General features: G+C 42.6%; 2 long non-coding RNA genes across 2 annotated transcripts in view; one reads left to right on the top strand and one right to left on the bottom strand.

Annotated features, from left to right (window-relative positions):
- LOC140741755 (uncharacterized) overlaps positions 1–15,441 on the bottom strand; it is a 36,811-nt gene extending 21,370 nt beyond the window's left edge. Inside the window, exon 1 of the long non-coding RNA XR_012102127.1 lies at positions 15,326–15,441. This is a non-coding gene — a long non-coding RNA (uncharacterized lncRNA). The remainder of the gene's footprint in view (positions 1–15,325) is intronic.
- LOC140741756 (uncharacterized) lies at positions 4,002–17,166 on the top strand. The gene is made up of 3 exons (XR_012102128.1): positions 4,002–4,134; positions 5,628–6,041; positions 16,813–17,166. It is a non-coding gene; the product is annotated as an uncharacterized lncRNA (long non-coding RNA).
- The last annotated feature ends 4,532 nt before the right edge of the window (positions 17,167–21,698 follow it).

Raw genomic sequence — 21,698 nt, forward strand, 5'->3', positions numbered from 1 at the left:
TTGATATAGATGACAAACAACGATGGACCCAGCATCAAACTCTACAGCACTCTTTTTAGTCACTATGATCCAGTCAGAGAGGTAACCATCTACTACTATTCTCTGGCTTCTCTCACAATCCAATTTACAATCTACTCTGTAATGCCAAGCAAATGAACCTCTTTGACCAACCTTTCATAGATGACCTTGTCAAAGGCCTTGGTGAAGTCCATATAGACACTACCCACTGCTTGCCTTCATCAATTTTCCTGGTAATTCCTCAAAAAGCTCCATGAGATTAGTTAGACATGATCTATCGCACACAAAGCCATGTTGACTTTCCCTAATCAGCCCCTGTCTATCCAAGTACTTATACATCCAGTTCCATAGAAAACCTTCCAATAACTTACCCGCTACTCATGTCAGGCTCACATGCCTATAAGTTTTGTATTTGGTTTTAATAGGCCATTTTCAGATGTTCTCCATTATTTAATATGCCAGAATAAATCCATGAACGTAAGACCATAGACCATACGATAGAGGAGCAGAATTAGGCCATTTGGCCCATCAAGTCTGCTCCGCTGTTTCATCATGACTGATCCATTTTCCCTCTTAGCCCAAATCTCTTGTTTTCTCCCCATATCCCTTCATGCCCTGGCCAATCAAGAATCTATCAACCTCTGCCTTAAATATAGCCAGTGACTTGGCCTCCACATCTGCCTCTGGTAATGAATCCCACAGATTCACCACTGTCTGGCTAAAGAAATCCCTCCTCATCTCCGTTCTACAAGGGCGCCCCTCTACTCTGAGGCTGTGTCCTCTGGTCCTACACTCCCACCATAGGAAGCATCCTCTCCACATCCACTCTACTGAGGCCTTTCAACAGGCGATAGCTTTCAATGAGGACACCCCTCATTCTTCTGAATTCCAGTGAGTGCATGCTCAGAGCTATCAAACACTCTTCATATGACAAGCCATTCAATCCCGGAATCATTTTTGTGTGTTTCCTTTGAACCTTCTCCTGTGACAGCACATCCTTTCTTAGATAAGAAGCCCAAAACTGCTCACAGTACTCCAAGTGAGGTCTCACCAGTGCTTGAGAAAGACTCAATATTCCATCCTAGCTTTAATATTCTAAAATCCCATGAATGACAGTTGCTGATGTATACTAACTGCCTATATTGTGTCAGAGAAGGTTGGGTTCCTTTTGCATCGATAATACAAGTGTAAAAATATACGAGGTAAGCTTGATTGATGAAAAATTGTTCCAAGTTGTTTTTTTTTACACCAGTAGTGCTGGCATCAGATGCTGCAATGCAGAATGATGCACTAACTGGCAAGATATACTTCATAGCACAGCCCCTTGTCTCTGATAAATTGATTAGTTACTCAAGCAAGTATCAGACAGGACCTATGTGAAAACGTAGCAGCCACCGGCGCCGAAGTGCATCAGCCCCTGCCATTTCTTCGGGTTCGTCAACTGCATGGGCAACAGCTTGCTCTCCATATCATACTGCCCCTGGCTTGTGTATGGCGTAGACAGCTCAGACGCAATATCCATGCTTGACCCTAGCCAGCAAAGGGCTTCAGCCACACTTCATCAATGAGTGCTACACTCTTATCGCTTGACATCAACTAGTGGGGGAGACAAAAAACAAAGATTCCATCTTCAAACACGAGGAAATCTGCAGATGCTGGAAATTCAAACAACAACACACACAAAATGCTGGCGGAACACAGCAGGCCAGGCAGCGTCTATAGGGAGAAGCGCTGTCGACGTTTTGGGCCGAGACCCTTTGTCAGGACTAACCGAAAGGAGAGATAGTAAGAGATTTGAAAGTAGTGGGGGGAGGGGGAAATGCGAAATGATAGGAGAAGACCGGAGGGGGTGGGATGAAGCTAAGAGCTGGAAAGGTGATTGGTGAAAGTGATACAGAGCTGGAGAAGGGAAAGGATCATGGGACGGGAGGCCTTAAGAGAAAGAAGGGGGGGGGGGGGGAAGCACCAGAGGGAGATGGAGAACAGGCAAAGAACTAAATATGTCAGGGATGGGGTAAGAAGGGGAGGAGGGCAACTTTCATCCAGCCAGATGGTATAGGTGAGGAAAACATCTCGGTCATTACTCTTTTATAGCAGAAATTAGAATCTGCTGCCAGAAGCAAAGGAGAAGAAAGTCTGCTCTCACTGATTACTGTTAAGGCTCACATGTAAATGAGGTCATTAAATCCAGGCCAACATCCCAGCACAATAGAAAAACTCTTTCTAAATTATTTTGCTCAATGTTATGCAAGCCAACAGTTTAACTGTGGAAATGTGTGTTCTCAACAGGGAGTAATATCATCCTTATAGCAAGGCGTTACTTCAATTTCTGAACCAGTAAGATCAGTGTTGGAGCCAGGGGAGCCATACTAAAATAAAAACAATGATGATGATTGCAGGTATTAGAGTCATGGTGGAATCAGGCCCTTCACAATAAAGTCTCGCTTGGCCCAATCGGGGTTCCTCATACTTGTGTGCTAAAAATCACAAGGAGCACTCTTGAAATGCCTGCCTGCTCCACCCACTCCCTGCTACTGCAATTCACCAATTTCCACAAAAGTGAACATTGTCTGGGGCCTCTCAGGGATGAACAGAGTGCTGCCACCCACAACTGACACCTACACCACTGATATGAGCCAAGTTCCCAATTTGACCACATAATCTGCGCAGACTGTTCAAGGAGCCCTTAAGCTGTCTCATCTGTGTGCCTAATGGATGCTAAAAATCAAGAGACAGAACACCAACTTATCTCCCTCACAAATACAGCCAGACTGAAGGTTCGTATCACTAGTCAGTGTGAGATCATGCAGCATAAGAATGTGAGGATCTGAGTTATGGGGAAAGTTTGAATAGGCTAGGACTTTATTCCCTGGAGTTCAGGAGTATGAGGGGAGATCTGATACAACTATACAAAATTATGAGGGCTACAGACAGGGTAAATGCAAGCAAGCTTTTTCCACAAAGGTTGGGCGAGACAAAAACTAGAGGTCATGGGTTAGGGGTGAAAGGTGAAATGTTTAAGGGTGAACTTCTTCTCTTAGAGGGTGGTGAGGGTGTGGAACAAGCTAGCAGTACAAGTGATGGATGTGGCTTCAATTTCTACATTGAAGAGAAACCTGGCTAAATTCATTGTAGGGAGAGGTACGGTCTAGGGGCAGGTTGCTGGGACCAGGCTGTGCTGTAATGTTCTAGGGCTCAAAGAAAATCATAGATATATTTATCTATTGCACGTAACAAATTTCAATTACTGTTTGTTAAACGATTTAAGGTATCTAAAAGATGCACTAAAGCAGTGAATAAATTCTTGACTTCCATGTCTCTGCTTTTACACAGTTTCACACATTTTAAAATTACCAGCTTGTATTTACTAATATTATTATTTCAAGACAAACAGCAAAGCTTCTAAATACCTGCCATTCCTGTATCATGCCAGGAAAATCGACGAATAAATGATAAGAGGAAATAAAATATCCCAGTAGCTAATTATGCTTTGAATTAATTTGCTTGGCTGAGGAGTTATGATTACAGCATCAGGGTTCTCATCCTAATCATTAAATGCAACAAATTCCTTTCAGTATTGCTGCTTTCCAGCTATTAAATACCTTTAAAAAAGTTATTTCAACTAAAAATATCAAAAATAATGGGGTCTGTAAAAGGTTTTAAATACCACACAGTTAGTTCTAAGCTGATTTTTTTTTACCTTAGTCTAACAAAAAATTCAGGAAGTAACACGAACACAATTGAAAGGATTTCTACATTTATATTTTGCCAAGAAAACTGTGTTTTCCACTCAGATCTAGTACAAACTCCCAACACGGTTTGCACTGACCAATTGCAACTCACAGACAACACCAATACTTTAGCACGCCAAACAACATGTTAATGATGCACAGGCTCATTTGAATTCACTGCTATAGTGTAGTGCTCCACAAAATCCATGGGAAATTGGCAGCAGAAACAGAGTAAAGCCCAGACAGACAGGACAAAGCCAGATTCAGGAGGCAAAGATTGACAGTTGAAGCTTGACATAATGCAGCAAAGCATTACTGGAACCGATACAAAGGCCTCCCAGTGAACAGAGAAGAAGAGGACCTGAGAGAAGCCTGCTTCACAAAGGTAACATCAGTTTCTAGGCTAGAGTTGACTTATTAGGTTCTGACTAAGCCTTGCCTATAAAGCTGGGAAAAGTCATCAGGAGAGAAACAAAAAACTCAGCTGCCATTTCTAGGCCGACTAAAGTGACTTAGGGTAGTAGGATCTCATAACCATCAACAAGGGGTAGAAGTGTACATGCATTTTCAATCAGAGGCATCTTTTTCATGTGAATGTTGTTAGAAGGTGTGATGCAAGTACAAAATAAAATTCTTCAGAGCTGAAATACAATTCATGCAGGGGTACTTATAAGCAAAACAGCTTATGCAATGGTTATAAGGAACAATTGAGAAATGTCAAGGAGATGAATTACCTTAAGTAAATCATTGGTCAGTTTAATCCACATTTTTAAAAAATATCTTGCAAATAGCTGAAGATTCATGGCTGGAATATTGTTAAGACAGAGTGGTGCAGCGAGTAGAGTTACTGTTTTGCAGTTGCAAAAATATGGGTTCAATCCTGGTCTCTGGTGCTCTGTGAAATCCGCATGGATTCCCTCTAACCACAGTGTTTCCCCCAGATCCTCTAGGTTTCTTTCCATGAGACATAGGAGCAGAATTAGGCCATTTGGCCCAATCAAGTCCACTCCGTCACATCTTCATGGCTGATCCATTTCCCTCTCAACCCCAACCTCCTGCCTATTCCCCGTATCCCTTCATGCCCAGACCAATCAAGAATTTATCAACCTCTACCTTAAGTGTACCCAATGACTTGGCCTTCACAGTTGCCTGCGGCAGTGAATTCCATAGTTTCACCTCTCTCCAGCTAAAGAAGTGATCCTCGTCTCCATTCTAAATGATCGCCCCTCTACTCTGAGATGTGTCATCCGGTCTTAGACTCCCCCACCATAGGAAGTCTTTCACTTACTAAAGGTATACAAGTCAATAGGTGAATTAATAACTGTAAGTTGTTCCTAGTTTTGTAGAGAGTGATAGAATCTGAGTGGCGCGCGTGGGAATGTGAGAAGAATAGATTACAGAGAAATGTGAAGGAGGAACAAAATTGTTCTGGGAACCGGCATAGATTTGATGGACACAATGTCCTCTTTTTGGGCTCTAAATAAGACAGGGGCTCCCAACCATTTTAATGCCATGGACCAATACTATTCAGCAAGCAGTCTGTGGAACCCAGGTTGGAACCCCTGTTCTAAGGAAATGCTCATGGATAATGAAGCAAAAATGAAATGTTAACAAAAAGAACTCCTGCAGCTTTATCTGAAGTATCTGAAACTAAGGAGCACAAAGTGGGGTAGACCTTTCGTTGATCTCCCTAACAGGCCATGTGAAATATGCACCATCAGGTTGTGCTGGTGACTAATAATGTTGCCCAGAGGAAGTAACATTCTCAAGGAGCAAAGTGAAATTTCTTTCTAGTTTCAAGTGGAAATAAATGAAGCATCAATAATTCTAACATGGCATCTATGACACTTAATTGTGGTCCAATGTGATCTGTTTCAGATAACTGAAAATAACTGGACACATTTTCATCTGCAAATCATCCAAATGCTTTCAGCCTCGTGTGCAAATTATGTAATTTCCCATCCACACAACCTGTTCTCCAATGAAGTGTCAGCATCAATTATAGTGAATTAAGCACACTTTTAACTTCTGCATTTTTTCATGGGTGAGCTGGTTGAGAGTTAATACTGTGATAATCCTCTTAAATGGAGGCCTCCTATGACTCGATAGGATGATCAAACAATAGAGATTACCAATAATGAATTTCACTGAACTGGAGATCTACCCACGTCTGACAGACATTCACTTCAAAAGTAATTGGTCCTATAAAGATGAGTTAAGACACTAATCATCTCCAATGCTATTTTCTGGACTGACTGCATGTTAGAAGAGAGCTGACCTCAAGAAATTAAGGTAAGCCCCTATTCCTATTGGTGAATTAACTATGTCCACAAAGATATCTTGTACAATTCTCCTGTAATGCGAACAATTCATGTACACTCAATGGCCAGTTTATTAGGTATCTCCTGTACCTCATAAGGTAGCCACCAAGAGTATGTTCATGGTCTTCTGCTGCTGTAGATCACCTACTTCAAGGTTCGATGTGCTGTGCATCCAGAACTGCTTTTCTGCACATTGCTGTTGTAATATATGTTTATTGAGTTACTGTTACATTCCAGTCAGCTTGAACCAATCTAGCCATTCCCCTCTGACCTCTCTCATTAACAAAACATCTTTGCCTACAGAACTGCCACTCACTGGATGTTTTTTTCTGTTTTTCGCACCATTCTCTGTAAACTCTAAAGACAGTTGTGTGTGAAAATCCCAGGTTTGCCAATCACTGGTCTATAATTCCTAGGATTATTACTATTATCTTTCTTATACAAAGGAATAATATTTGCCACCCTCCAATCTCCCGGTGATACTTCTGTGGCCAGTGAGAATGCAAAGAACACCAAAGGTACAGCAATCTCTCCCCTCACTTTCTGTGGTAACCTGGGGTATATCCCATTATCTATTCTAATGGTTTTCAAAGATTGCAGCACATCCCCTTTCTTAATATCAACATGTTCCAGCACATTAGCCTGTTCTATGCTGACCTCCTATTCCTCAAGTCCCCTCTCATTGGTGAAAACTGAAGAAAAGTATTTATTTAGAAACTCCCTTACCATCTCCAGACACACATTTCCTCTGTTATCCATGATTGGCCTTACTCTCACTCTAATCATGCTCTTGCCCTTCCTGTACATGTAGAACATCTTGGGGGTTTTTCCTTCATCTTACTCACCACGGCATTCTCAAGTCACCTTCTAACTTCACTAAGTCCTTTCTAACAGGATCATCAGTTTCTGAGATACTCAGACTGCTCTATCTGACACCAACAATCATTCCACAATCAAAGTCACATAGATGACATCTCTTCCCCATTCTGATGTTTGATCTGAACCTCTTGACCACATCTGCATGCTTTTTGCATTGAGCTGCCACGTGATTGGCTGAGTAGATGTTTGCATACAGGTGAACCAGTGTATATCAGTTAAAGCATTCACCCTCGTTACCTATAAATCATCTGGTGAATTAACTACGCCTACATAAAGAGATATCCTGTCCAATCCTCCAGTAATGAAAGCAGTTTATTCTATATGTATGGCACTCTGATTTGAGATTGAGAAAACAGCAAATTTGAATCTAAGGATCAGGTTTGAGACTAGAGTTAAACAATTAGATGTTCTAACTAATACTTACTAAAATTCTATGCAAAATCAGAGATGAACCTGCAGGTGTAGATGAATCCGATCCCAGTAAGATGGAGGGTCTACTGGCTGTGTTTATCTGGCTATTGCTCAGGCATACAAAACATACAGTACACGTATGAAATGTAGGGTCAAAGTGATGGCGTTTATTGAATTTGACTTAATCTTACTTGCTGGGTCCTTCTTTTGCTACATTCCCTAGAATTGCAAAAAAAATTCCTAAAATAGTTATGTCAACAATGTTGCCATTCTCAAGGAAACAGATAATGAAAGGACAGTCACACCAAATCCATGAAAATAAATTCCCTCCATTTCATCTTTCACATTCTGATCACCCACTGTGTTGCAATTTCAATGTTCAAAGTAAAGTTTATTATGAAAGTCACTATATACAACCCTGAGATGTATTTTCTTGTGGGCATACTCAACAAATCTATAGAGTAGTAACTATAACCGATCAGCCAGAGAGCAGAAGACAACAAAATGTGTAAATGCAAATATAAATAAACAGCAATAAATAACAAGAGCATCAGATAATGAGACAGAGCCCGTAAAAGCGAGATCATTGGTTGTGCAAACATATCGATGAGGGGGCAAGGGAGTGTAGTTATCCCTCTTCAGGAGCCTGGAGGTTGAGAGGTAGTAAGTGTTCATGAAGCTGGTGGTGCAAGTCTGGCGATTCTTGTGCCTTCTACCTGATGACAAAGCGAGAAGAGAGCACGATCCATGTGGTGCAATCTCTGAGAGCTGATTTCTCATCAATTCTCCTAAAGGCCTTTCAAGTGCACTGATCCAAGACTCTTTTCTCCTCCAGTTACTGTTTTACTTGTGTGTATGTTCATTTTGTTTTGCTATCATGGCTTTGTGGGGATCATTTACCTACCATCACTAACTGACCATGTGAAGGTGGTGGTTTGCTGTTTTCTTGGGCATCTGTAGTACTTCTGTAGTGCTGCTGAGGAGGGACTTCCAGATCATACACCCAGCATTGATATTCCCAAGGCAGGATGGTGAATAGTTTGTAGGAGACCATAGAACCTAGAAAAGTACAGCACAGAACAGGCCCTTTTAACCAACTCCAAGATCAATCTAACATTTTTCTGAGGTAACACTCCCATTTTTCTTTCATCCATATGTCGGTCTAAGAGACTCTTAAATGTCCCTGCTGTATCTGTCTCTCCCATCACCCCAGGCAATCCATTCCATACCCTTACCACCCTCACCCTTACCCTTCCTCTATCATCCCCTCTATTCTTTCCTCTGATCACCGGAAAAGAATGTCTTCATGTATTGGCCATTGTCACTCTGGGAGAAAAGTGCTGTCTGTCCATTCTATCTATGTCTCTTATCATCTTATACCCCTCTATCATGGAGGAGGTTTCTTGGTGAGAGAAGCCAAGGGTATTTCAAGTGATGTCAATGTAGCCTAGACAAGTACCTACAGTGCATTTTGTAGATGCGGCACACTACAGCCATTGTACTCTATTACTGGAGGGAATGATTGCTTAAAGTTATAGATGGAGTACCAATCAACCAGCCAGATTTATCGGTAATGGTCTTAGTTTTCTTCAGTGTTGTTCATCGGGCAAGTAGAAGTATTCCCTTGCACTCCTGACATGCGCTGTGTAGATGATAGAAAGACAAAAGATAGTAGAGATTTATTACTCACCCCAGAATACCTAGCCACTAGTCTGCCTGGTGGCTGCAGTATTTATGCGGCTAATCAATTTGAGCTTCCAGTTCAGGAGTTCCCAACCTGTAGTCCGTGGATGCCTGGGTTAATGGTAGGGGTCCATGGCGTGATAAAGGTTGGAAACTCCTGTTCTATTTAATGATCATTCCCAGTGGGTGACTCATAATCAGTATTCCATTTGAATATCAGAGCTGTTTGGTTGAGAAATAAAATTTTCAATGGAATTCCTACATGGCAGAAGATGCCTGCAGCCTTGAAGCAGCCAGCAAATACATCCCACCAGTCCCCTAAACACCCCTTCCTGCACATAAGCTGGGGAGGACACGTAGAATCTTTCTTATTAGGCTTTGTCTTTTGTTTGGCAGCTTTGTGATGCAAATGTAACTTGTCCCTGACAAGTGTGGTATGGTAGCATGGTGGCTAACACAATGTTTTACAGTGGTAATTGCAAGATCGTGACTAGATTCCCACTGCTGTCTGTCACGTTCTCCCCGTGATCGCATGTGTTTCCTCTGGGTGCTCCGGTCTCCTCCCGCGTTCCAGAGGTGTACAGCTAAGGTTAGGTTTAGTGAGTTCCATGGCACCAAAAGTGATGTGGACTGTGTGGTCATTGACACAAAGGACACAGTTCACTGAATATTTCGATATCTCAAGGTACATAATCTTCCCTTTTTAATCTCTTTTGAACCTATGCCAGAACGTTGTCTTGCAGAGGCACAAAATGCTTCATTGCTGAGGAGTTGAGAATGGAATTAAACATTGTTTAAATGTCCTTTCCTCGGACCCTAAGATGTAAAGAAGCTGGGTCGTAAACTGGCTGAGAATGTCTGTGCCTGGAATAGTTGATTTCCAACAAAGCAGAACTACCTTCCTTTGTCTGAAGTGTGGCCCCACTCCATCCATTGGAGCACTTTCCCCATGAAGCCCATTACCTCCAGTTTTACCAGAATCCCTTGGACCAAGAATGTGATATGGTCTGGAGCTGAATGGTCCTCACTAAGCTCAGAATGAACTTTGTTGAGTGGGTTATTGGTGACTAAGTGTCAATTGATAACAGCGTTGTGTCAATTCATCATTGTGCTGATGATTAATAACATTCTAACTTGGTAGTAATTCGCCAGATTAGATTTGTCCTATAGATGCCAGGGCTGGAACCACTTAGTTAGAGACCACTTCACCAGCTTCTGCATCCGGCACATAATTCTCCGTAACTTCCACCATCTCCAATGGGATCCCACCACCAAGCCCGCCTTTCCTTCCTCCCGTCCTCCCCACTTTCTGCTTTCCGCAGGGATCGTTTCCTATGCGACTCCCTTGTCTATTCGTTCCTCCCCACTGATCTCCCTCCTGTCACTTATCCTTGCAAGTGGAACAAGTGCTTCTCCTGCCCCTACACCTCCTTCCTCTGTACCATTCAGGACCACTAACAGTCCTTCCAGGTGAGGCAACACTTCACCTGTGAGACTGTTGGGGTCACCTACTGTGTCTGGTGCTCTCTGTGGCTTCCTGTATATCAGTGAGACCCGACGCAGGTTCAGAGATCACTTCGCCAAGCACCTACACTCCATCCAGCAGAAAATGAGGGATCTCCCAGAGACCACCCATTTTAATTCCACTTCCCATTCCCATTCTAATATGTCAATCCATGGCCTCCTCTACTGTCGTGATGAGGCCACACTCAGGTTGGAGGAATGACACTTTGTATTCTGTCTGGGTAGCCTCCAACCTAATGGCATGAACATTGATTTCTCAAACTTCTGGTAATGCTCTTCCCTCCCCCCCCCCCCCCCCCCCGCTTCACCATTCCCCATCCTCTTTTCCCTCTCTCAGCCTCTTTGCCTGAAATCGCCTCCCTCTGGTGCTCCTCCCCCCCTTTTCTTTCTTCCATGGCCTTCTGTCCTCTTTTATTCAATTCTCCCTTCTCCAACTTTGTATCTCTTTCGCCAAACAACTTCCTAGCTCCATACTTCACACTTCCCATCCCTGGTTTTACCCATCACCTTGTGTTTCTCCCTCCCCTTCCTCATCCTTTTCTCCCCAGTCCTGCTGAAGGGTCTCGGCCCGAAACATCAACTACTCTTTTCCATAGATACTGCCTGGCCTTCTGAGTACATCCATCATGTTGTGTGTGTTGCTTGATTAAAGACACACTAAGTTCTGGAGTGCAGGTCTTCAGAACTACAGCTGGGGCAGCGTCTGGCCTCAGATATTTGATGCTTGCAGCCAACTGTTGTTACTTCATAGGATGAATCAAAGGGGCTGAAGATGATAGAATTGGATCATCTGCAAAGTAGTCTAACTAGACAAGACTGTAAATGCTTCTCTTTAGCCCTACCGTCACCAAGGATGTTCTTGGAGTCTCGACCTCTTCCTGTTAAGCTGTCTATCAATTTTTACAACTCAACTTGTAGGAATGCAAAACTTTCTTCTGACATATTGAGAGATTTGTTGCCTCTCGTCATGGGTTTGCTGTTTTTGCTATCTGCCAGATAAGAAGGCCTATATTTACTCATGCTGTTTTCCCCTATACAAGAGAAAAGGACAATGTAAGCAAAATTTAGTTTCTTTTCACCTAAATATCTGTATACTTTCATGATTATAATACTTGACAGTGATGACTCCCTTTCAACAAATCTTCTTATGGAAAATAATTTTCTTGGCAGATAATATGCATATATAATCTCAATTTAGCAAAGATATTTCAAAAGTAAAGAATCCTACTGTGACTGAGACAATTCCTTATCCTGCACTCCCTTCCCATTGTTTGACCACTCACCATCCTTTTGGTCCACTAACTGACCAGATTCTGAAGCCACACACACACACACACACACACACACACACACACACACACACACACACACACACACACACACACACACACACACACACACACACACACACACACACACACACACACACACACAGGAACTCAGCAAGTCAGGCTGCATCTATGGTATTGAATAAACAGTTGGCATTTCAGGCTGAGACCCTCCTTCCGGACTGGATAGGAAGGGGAAAGATGCCAGAATAGAAAGGTATGGGGGAGGGGAAAGAGGATAGCTAGAAGGTGATTGCTGAAGTCAGGTGGGTAGGAAAGGTAAAGGGCTGAAGAAGGAGGAATCTTATAGGAGAGAAGAGTGGACCATGGGAGAAAATGAAGGAAGGAGGGAGGATCCAGGAGGAGATGATAGAGATGTGAGAAGAGGTAAGAGGCTAGAGTGGGGAATAGAAAAAGAGGGGACAGGGAGGGAATACCATTAGGGGAAAATCAATATTCTTGTCATCAGGTTGGAGGCTAGCCAAACAGAACAGAAGATGCTGCTCCTCCACTCTGAGAGTGCCTCATCTTGGCACAAGGGGAGGCCATGGACCAATGTGTCGGAATGGGAATCAGAACTAATTTCAACCTACTGCAAAGCTTTTTCTGATTGTCCAGCATTTCTCACTATACTCATTTTAATCAGTGTTGTTCAGTGATCTTGTTCATCCCAGTGCTAACAAAAACACACCTACCATTACAAGGCAGAACTTCTGCAAAATCAGTCCTTGCTCCAATTCCAATCAATGGTGAATGATTTTGTGGTCAAAGAGTCAAAGACGAATTAATGATGAAACGATTATTAGCCAGAATATAGTGTAGCACTGACTTGTCTTTTACAGGTTGGAAAAGATTTATGATTGAGGAGCTGAGTTACAGAAAATTTCATCATCATTATGTGCTGTCATGTGATGTGGGTGGTCATGGTCTCATGACCAGAATTGTTCTTGGCAAATTTTTCAACAGAAGTGGTTTGCCATTGTCTTCTTCTGGGCAGTGTCTTCAAAAGATGGCTGACCCCAGCCATTAACAATACTCTTCAGAGATTGTCTGCCTGGCGTCAGTGGTTGCATAACCAGGACTTGTGATATGGACCAGCTGCTCATAGGACTATCTACCATTTGCTCCTATGGTTTCAAGTGACCCCAGTCGAGGGGCTAAGCAGATGCTGCACCTTGCCCAAGGGTATCTTTCAGGCTTGTCCTTTATTAGAGACATATCACCACCCTGTCACCAAAATAGAATACCTAGTCCCTGAAATAGTCATGTGGCCATAGCATTTGATTGGCTGATCTATTTAAGCTTCTCCTCAATGATGACTCCCATGAAGTTAGTTCTAAATGAATATGTTTCCAATGTTGAAAGGCATGGACAGAGCGGATGTGGCAAAGTTGTTTCCCATGGTGGGGGAGTCTAGTATGAGAGAGCATGACTTATGGATTGAAGGGTGCCCATTCAGAACAGATGCAAAGAAATTTTTTTAGCCAGAGGGTGGTGAATCTGGAATTTGTTGCCACAGGTGGCAGTGGAGGTCAAGTCATTGGGTGTATTTAAGGCAGAGATTGATAGGTATCTGAGTCACCAGGGCATCAAAGGTTATGGTGAGAAGGTGGGGGAATGGGACTAAATGGGAGAATGGATCAGCTCATGATAAAAAGGCAGAGCAGACTCAATGGGTGAAATGGCCGACTTCTGCTCCTTTGTCTTAAGGTCTTATGGTCTTGTGTTTCATCAGTATTCAAAGAAGAAACCAGCTTTACAGTCAGAGTTCATTGAGAGAGGTGAAAGTCTAGTGCAGGTTTCCATAAATAAATGAGGGTATCCAAAGCCTTTACAGATTTAAAAGTGGGAAAAGTCCTCATGCCCACATGGGATATATCCCAGGCTGCCATAGGTGACAATGTAAGAGATTTTTGGGACTCTGGCTGAAATTTTAAAATTATTGTTGGACACAATGGGGTACCAGGTCATGGGAAGATAACAAAAGTGCCTCTATTTTTCAAAAAAAGCAGCAAGGTAAAGTCTGGTATCTATAGACCTGACAGCCTGTCATCAGAGGCAAGGAAGATACTGGAAAAATTCTGAGGGAGAGGATTATGATCATTTGGAAAGGCAGGGAAACAGCCAACATGGCTTTGTCAAAGGCAAGTGCAGTCTGATCAATTTGACTGAATTCTTTGAAGAGGTGACAGTGTACCCATGAGGCAGCATAGTAGATATGATTAACATGGCCATGACTAAAGCCTTTGAAAAGATCCCACATGGGAGACACGGGGTTAAAAAGGTTAGGCTCATGCCAACCAGGGTAGGTTGGCTAGGCAATAGGAGCCAGAAGGTGATTGTAGAGGATTGATTTTGTGATTTGATGCCAATGATTAGTGTCCCATATTACTGGGACCCTTGCTGATATAATACATATCAACAACTTAGATGTGGGTGTGTAAGGCACAATCAATAAGATTGCAGATGATAGTGTGGTAGGTAGTTTTAGGCTGCAGAGAGACATCAAAGTGTTCATGAAATAGTCTTAAAAATCCAGACAAATATGAGGTGATGAATTCTGAGAGTACTGATGAGGTTAGGACATGCACTGAGACTTACAAAGCACTGAGAAACAGAGGGACTTTGAACCATGTCAATAGCCCCTTAAAGGTGGCAACTTAGATAGTTAGGAATGCATATTGTGTACCTGCCTTCATTAGTTGGGGCACTAAATACTGAACAACGGAGGTCATGCTCCAACTGTATAAAACCTTGGTCAGTCCTCAGTGTAAGTACTGGATTTTTTTTACTCAGCGTGCTGTAGGAAAGATGGTGATAGAGCTGGAGAGGATGCAGAGGAGATGTTTCTTTAAATAAAAGATGTAGCCCTGGAACTCATGAGCCCAACTTCTGCCTGTTTTTAATTAATGGGATGTCTCTGTCCTATTCAAGTTCTCTGCCCACCTCTCAAGCCCATCCCATTTTATTTCATACATTCTCTATATTGGTGCTGCTCTTGCAATTGTATAAACCTCAAAACTTCATTGCCAATTTCTACCCAAGTCTCACTTGCTCTTGTCCATTTCTGACCCTTTCTTGGTCTCTTTTTTTTTTCCATCTCATGGGATATCTTACTGACCAGTACCATTATCTGTGGACTCTCTCGGCCTGATTCACACCTTCTTGTAGGCACAGCATTTTGTTCTCCTACTTCCTCCATCCTCATTGCACCTGTTCAGGTGACGAGACTGAAACACTCCAGTGTTTCTGGAACATCCTCCTCTTTCCTTGACCATGGATTCCCCCCCTCCACCATAGTTACAGGATTCTTAACTATGTCTCTGACTTCAGAGTTTTGCCCTCACCCCTTCTGCAACCAACCTCCATCTCCAACTAACATTTGGTTTTTCATGTGCGAATGAAAGAGATCAAACACCTGCCATTTTACCTCTTCCTTCCCCAGCCTCCAGACACCCAAGCAGACCTTCCAGATGAAGCAGCAATTCACTTCTGTTCCTTCCAATCCACTGTACTGCACTTGCCGCTCTAAATGTGGTCCCATCTACATTGGGAAGAAAAAAAAAACAAATTACAGATCTAGTGACTGTGATGCAGAATGCCTCCCTTTAAGTCTGCAAGGGTGACACTAAGCTTCAGAAGCCTGTCACATTAACATTCAACCCACTCCTGCTGTGACCTCATTGTCTTTAGCCTCCAGCATGGTTTCAGTAAAGTCCAACATAAACTCAGGAAATAGTACTTCACCTGCATATGGTCCTTGAGACACTGAAATCTCATATAACTGAAGTTCCCCATCTGTGTCAGAACAGTGTAGTTCTGATGTAAAATCATCTAGCTGTATTATTAACTCACTTTTCTGTCCCTTCACAAATACTGTCTGATCTGCTGAGTATTTTTTTTAGCAGTTTTTTAAAATTCCAGTTTTTCATAGAAAAGTACGGCACAGAAACAGGCCCTATAGCTTACCTAGTCTGTGCCGAGCCATTTAACTGTTACTCCCATCGACCTGCACTATGACCATAGCCCTCCATACCCTTCCTATCCACATACCTATCCGAACTTCTCTTAAACCATGAATTCAATCTCACATGCACCATTTACGATGGCAGCTTGTTCCGCACTCACCACCCTCTGAGTGCAGAAGTTTCCCCTCGTGTTCCACTTAAACTTTTCACCTTTCAATCTTTACCCATGACCTCTAGTTGGAGCACCACCCAACCTCAGTGGAGGGAAGAAAAACCTGCTTGCATTTATCCAATCTATACCCCTCATAATTTTGTATACCTCTATCAAATCTTCCATCAATCGTCTGTGCTCCAAGGAATAAAATAGGAATCTATTCAATCTTTCCCTATAACTCAGCTCCTCCAGACAGACCAGCAAAATTCTTATAAATTTTACATCTTTCTTTTCAGTAACTAAGTTATTCAGTTCACACTTTGATCCTACTAACTTCATTGCTCACTTCCAGAGAGATCACATTTTACTGGTTAGCATTCATTTTCCTTTCCTTAAAAACTGTCCCTACTCCATCACAGACTTTCCCTTCATTCTCTCCTCCTCACTTCCTTTCTACTGCTTTCATGTACCTTTTCTCACTTTTCCAATTCTCATGAAGGGTTGTCACATGAGGTGCCAATTGTTTCTCTCCTCACAGACGCTACCTGGCCTGCTAAGCGTTTCCAGAACTTTATTATTTTTGTTTCAGATTCCCGGGCAGTGGAGCCCTTATTTTGTATTCAGTCAAAAAGTAGCCACAATCCAAGCAGATGAACGGAGTCAGACTAAAGATGACTACAAACACGTGCTTTTCCTCCATGTAATTGCATCACTGGTTTTAAGCCACCACAGCAAAAATTTGTCGCCACTTACCTCTGTTTTTGCATTCAATGTCTCTTTGCCATTCAAATGCAGCTTGTGTACAAGGATGAAATCTGCAGCCTGAGTTTGGGTGAGGAACATCATTCGTGCCGGCTACAAGGGAAAAGGACATCAACTCGGATCGAGCGCCTCTGCGTGCGACTCCGAACTCTTCAGTCGAGCGGGTTTGATGCTCTCTCAGTTGGAGCTGTCATGACTCGCTTTTCGCTGCCTGCACAGAGCCCGCTGCGAAATGCAGTGTTGTATGTGCATCTATCCACCGAATTTATACCCCGAATCGCCCTTCCAATGAGCAGCGAAGGAGATTATCCTGTTTAAATCACCATTCAACCTCTGTTAAGGCAGCTTGGTCATCAAGAAGTGATTAAAACTGTCCCTTCACACAAAAATCACAAAGATCCCACTTACTTCCTATTCTAATATACCTTCAACAGACATAGTTTCAAAGCATACAGTAAATCCTTCAGAAACTGTTAACTGGGTAACGTTGATTTTTTTCCCCCCCCATCTCTAAGTAACTTAAACACGGCGGTGCCGTGTTCCTGCTGTTTAGGGTTATAACTCGAAATGCATGTTAATTCCAACGGATACTGAAGTAAAACTTTTAGAACAAAATGGAAACGATATCTAGGCGGTGGAGGGAGGCAAGTTAAAATTGCAATCAAGGAATAGTTTGTTCCTTTCTCTGCTTAACGTTGTTTTAAGTAAGATTGCCGCGCAAATTCGCAGGGCTGTTAAGAAGTGATATGGTGTGTTTGCTTTCTTTAATCGGGGGATTGAGTCTAAGAACCACGAGGCAATGTTGCAACACAGTAAAACTCTGCTTAGGCCACATTGTGTTCAGTTCTAGTCGCCTCATTATAGGGAGGATGTGGAAGCTTTGGAACGGGTGAAGAAGAGACGCTGCCTGGCACGTCTTATGAAGACGGGCTCAGTGAGCGAGGACTTTATCTCTTTGGAGGGAAGGAAGTTGACAGGCGACTGATAGACGTGTACAAGATGATAAGAGGCATAATTAGAGTGGATGGCTAGAAACTCTTCCTGACCAGGGCTGAAGTGACTAATTTGTATAATTGGCATACTTTTAAGGTGTTTGGAGGGAAGTACAGAGGGGAGCTGGCAGGGATAAGTTCTTTACACAGCGAGTGGAGGGTGCGTGGACTGCCGTGCCTGGAGTGGTGGTAGAGACAGGTACATTGGGAGAATTTAATAAGCTCTTGGAGAGGCGCTTGGATGTTAGAACAAAAATGGAGAGATGCGGATGGAAAGTTATGAGAGATATGGAAGTGTCAGATTGATCATAGAATAGGTTTAAAAAAAAAGTTGGGCACAATTTCGAGGGCCGAAGGGGCTTTAGTTCTATGTTCTAAGTTAACACTTGGTATGTTTATTTAACAGAATCAATAACCAACGAGAATCACAAACTTTTGAGAAGTGTTATTTTCCAATTAATACCAATTGACTTGGAATTCAACAACGGCACGTTTTTTTACACGTGTGTATTTTGACTTGAAGTTGACGTGTGTGGGGAAAATGCTGCTACCGGAGCAAACTTTGAAAAATAGCTGCTCGTCGTTCATAAGGACCTGTTTAATATAGGATCAGAAACTGAAGGCCAATACAATCTTGCCTCAGGAGTGGGCAGGATAGGTGGAGATCCAGACAGGCATGAATATATTTCTAACTCCCCCACCCCCCCAATAGGGATGGCTGCTTTGCGGATTCCACCAAATCAGCCAGAGCAGTGGTACCGCCTAATGCACAGTGTGCCTGGCCGACTGTGTGTGTGTGCTGAATATGAATGTATACTGTCTATCACAAATGAACAATGGGACGCAACTACGCTACTTTATTAAATCCTTAATCGCTGTAATGAAAAGGGGCTAATCACTCGTGTCACTTAATTGTAAAATCCGTTGGTGGAGATACGCAATAGTTGGACTAAATATAAGCAGAATGAGCAACTTGTTAAGAGTCTAACACCATTGGCGAGGACTATAGCGCGCGTAAAACGACTTCCGGTCTGTAAATTCCGTGCATGATATATAACCAATATTATAGTTCAAAGGAAGGTCATTAAAGACAACTTAAGACATACAACCAGAACCCCCTAAAAATGTTCCTTTAGTTTCACCACGGTTGAGTTCAACTGTGTAGAAATCGGTTTATGCGTCCCAAAGTAATTTCTGAAGTTAGTGAAGTCGAAAAATCATATACATAACTTACTTCGGGATATTCCTTACAACAGAATACGTGTTTCTATGATGTACCTGCTAGAAAAAAAATACATTTTCTAGCTAAACAACATATTTCAAACAAAAGTTTTGAAAATTGCATTGAATTCCCAGTTTATCATAGATCAGCCTCAATAAAGATTGGATTATTAATTATGTATTACTGTCCCGAAATAACCCAGCAAGGAGAAATGGTTTCTGCCGTGATTGTCTCCAAAATCACAACGTTGAATGAATCTCCGAATATTTGCAAATTTAGTAGGAATTCAATGGACATCGAGCAAAGCTATTGAGAACTTAATTAGCGCAGTAAATGCTCCAAAGGGCAATAAATTGGGGATGACATTAAACATTGTCGAAGACTTTTAAATCTAAATGGTCGGAAATGAAGCCAGCCTCGGATCCGATGGGAATCTGAAGTTTTCAAAGGTTTCACGGACAACTGTGAAGTGCCAACCGAAGTGAAAGGAGTTTCTTGAAATCAAAACAACTATTTTGCAACATTCAAAATACCGGCACATGAGCTCACCTTAATTGACTTTTACTAATCAATGATAAATGATACGACTGGTGCTGATCATATCAGGATAAATGCAGTCAGTGCATAGATGTAATTTGGAATGGAAAACGTAGGGTTCCCATCATCGCCTCTTCACACATTTAGGGCAATTGGTATGCCAGGTATCAATGCATCACTATTACGAACACAGTTTCCAAATGGTGGCCCCTTTTTTATATATATCTCACACAGACACACACACCCCTACCTACCTAATTGTGAACCAAACTCCCTCTTCCAAGAAAGAGCTCTTTAAATTCGCGTTGACACTCTCAATACAACCAGCCAATATACAGCAGGTGTATCACTTCTGTATTACTAAATGCGTTTGCAAACCCCGCCAAATTAAAGATCGGACATTTATTCCGAAACAGGCCGCAACATTGCATTAATTTGTTCCCTCACTTGAGACATAGAAAGAAGGCAGACGAGGAGTGGTTTAGAGGTTTCAGATAAATACTCGAAATTTTACCAAACAACAAATCAAATGTTTTACTGGTTTGCTTATCTAGTACAAGGCCCACAAAAGAGTATCTGCATTTTGAATTTTACACTTTATCTAAATGCTTAACATTACAAGGACCTTTTCAGCGCGGCCCTTTCCCACAATTCATTCACTGAACTAAGGCAGGACACTTTCTTTTCACGTTCTTTGAGCTTCAGAGAAATAACAAGATGAACATCTTCACTTGCTCTCCAGTGGACTATGATATAGCTCAAAAATGACTCCAATTCAAACTTCAAAACTCAATGTACATTTATTAAAGTTTGTACATAATACTGTATACGCCCTTGAGATTCGTCTCCTTACAGGCAGCCCCAAAACAAAGAAACCATTAACAAGACTGTCAGACACCCAATGTACAAAAACAGAACAAACCATGCGAACAATAAACATTAAGCAAAGAACATTCAGAACTAAAGTTCATGGAAGTGAGTTCACGGCCACGAAGCCATCATCGTTGTAGCCGGTCCAGGAGCCAATTAGTTGCAGGCCAAAGCCTCAGTTCAGCGCAGAGACAAGTAAACGTCGCCGAGCAGCAAGCTGAGCCCTGGCCCGTCCTCCTGCCCCGACACCCTGACCTTTACAATTTGGCTCGCCGCTTAACTCGGCCAAACATCGGCTCGTTCCTCGCACCGGGGCCCGTAGACGCCACGCCGCAGCCGACCGCACCTTCGAGACTTTAGCACACAGCGCAAAAATGCTCAGTTTCGAAAGAGAAGTTACAGGCTATTTATTGATCGTAGTCAATTGCAACCAGCAACTAACTCAATGTCCATCCTCATTGTACTCGGTTGAGATTAGTTCCAATGACTCGTGTTATTGGAGCGACTAACGTGGGAAACAACATGTTTCTGTGGGAGCAGGTCAATACAACGTGCACCTTACCAGGAGAATTCGGTTTTCCTCGGAATAGCTTCAGCTACACAGTAATATTTCGGCGTCTCTAGGCGGAAAGTTTATTTCAAACAAGAGAAGCAACACACACAAAATGCTGAAGGAACTCAGCAGGCTAGGCAGCATCTACGGGAAAAGGTACGGTCGACGTTTCGGGCCGAGACCGTCTGGCAGACATTTATCTATTTACTTCAACTCTAAAGCAAAGCCCTGTGTTCCTGAGTGTGGGCATTGGGCCCCCTTTGGTGTGTGAAAGGCAAGAAGATTATAAATACAATATTCAGTTTATCTCTCACCCCCAGTGCGAAAACTATTGACCATTCCTGTTATCCTGTCAGGAGTATAAAATCTGCCTGTTGAAATTACGCTGAAAATTACCTAAATTTTCTTTTGGGTTTTAAGAGAGGAACTTCAAATTGCAGATGAAAGGGATGTATCCAACGTGTTGTCTGCACGGCCGAAATTGTGCATCGTTTTATTGAGCCAACCTTTCCATGTCGTGATGTTAGGACCGAATCTCCTATATTCTCTTGACATTTAGGTCGCATTCACTGGAGAATGGCTTGGGACTCGGTCTAAGCTGAACTGTTAGGATTCATGCCTCCGAGTCAGTACATGACAAGTGCATGTCCCATATCAGCCACTTAACCACAGCAATCTCGGTGCTCTGCCGGGGAAATGGAGTCGCGGTAACATAACGGCAGACATCCCGAATCCAGCCTCCTTG

The sequence above is a fragment of the Hemitrygon akajei genome, chromosome 19, assembly GCF_048418815.1.
Source record: "Hemitrygon akajei chromosome 19, sHemAka1.3, whole genome shotgun sequence".
NCBI classification, from domain to species: domain Eukaryota; kingdom Metazoa; phylum Chordata; class Chondrichthyes; order Myliobatiformes; family Dasyatidae; genus Hemitrygon; species Hemitrygon akajei.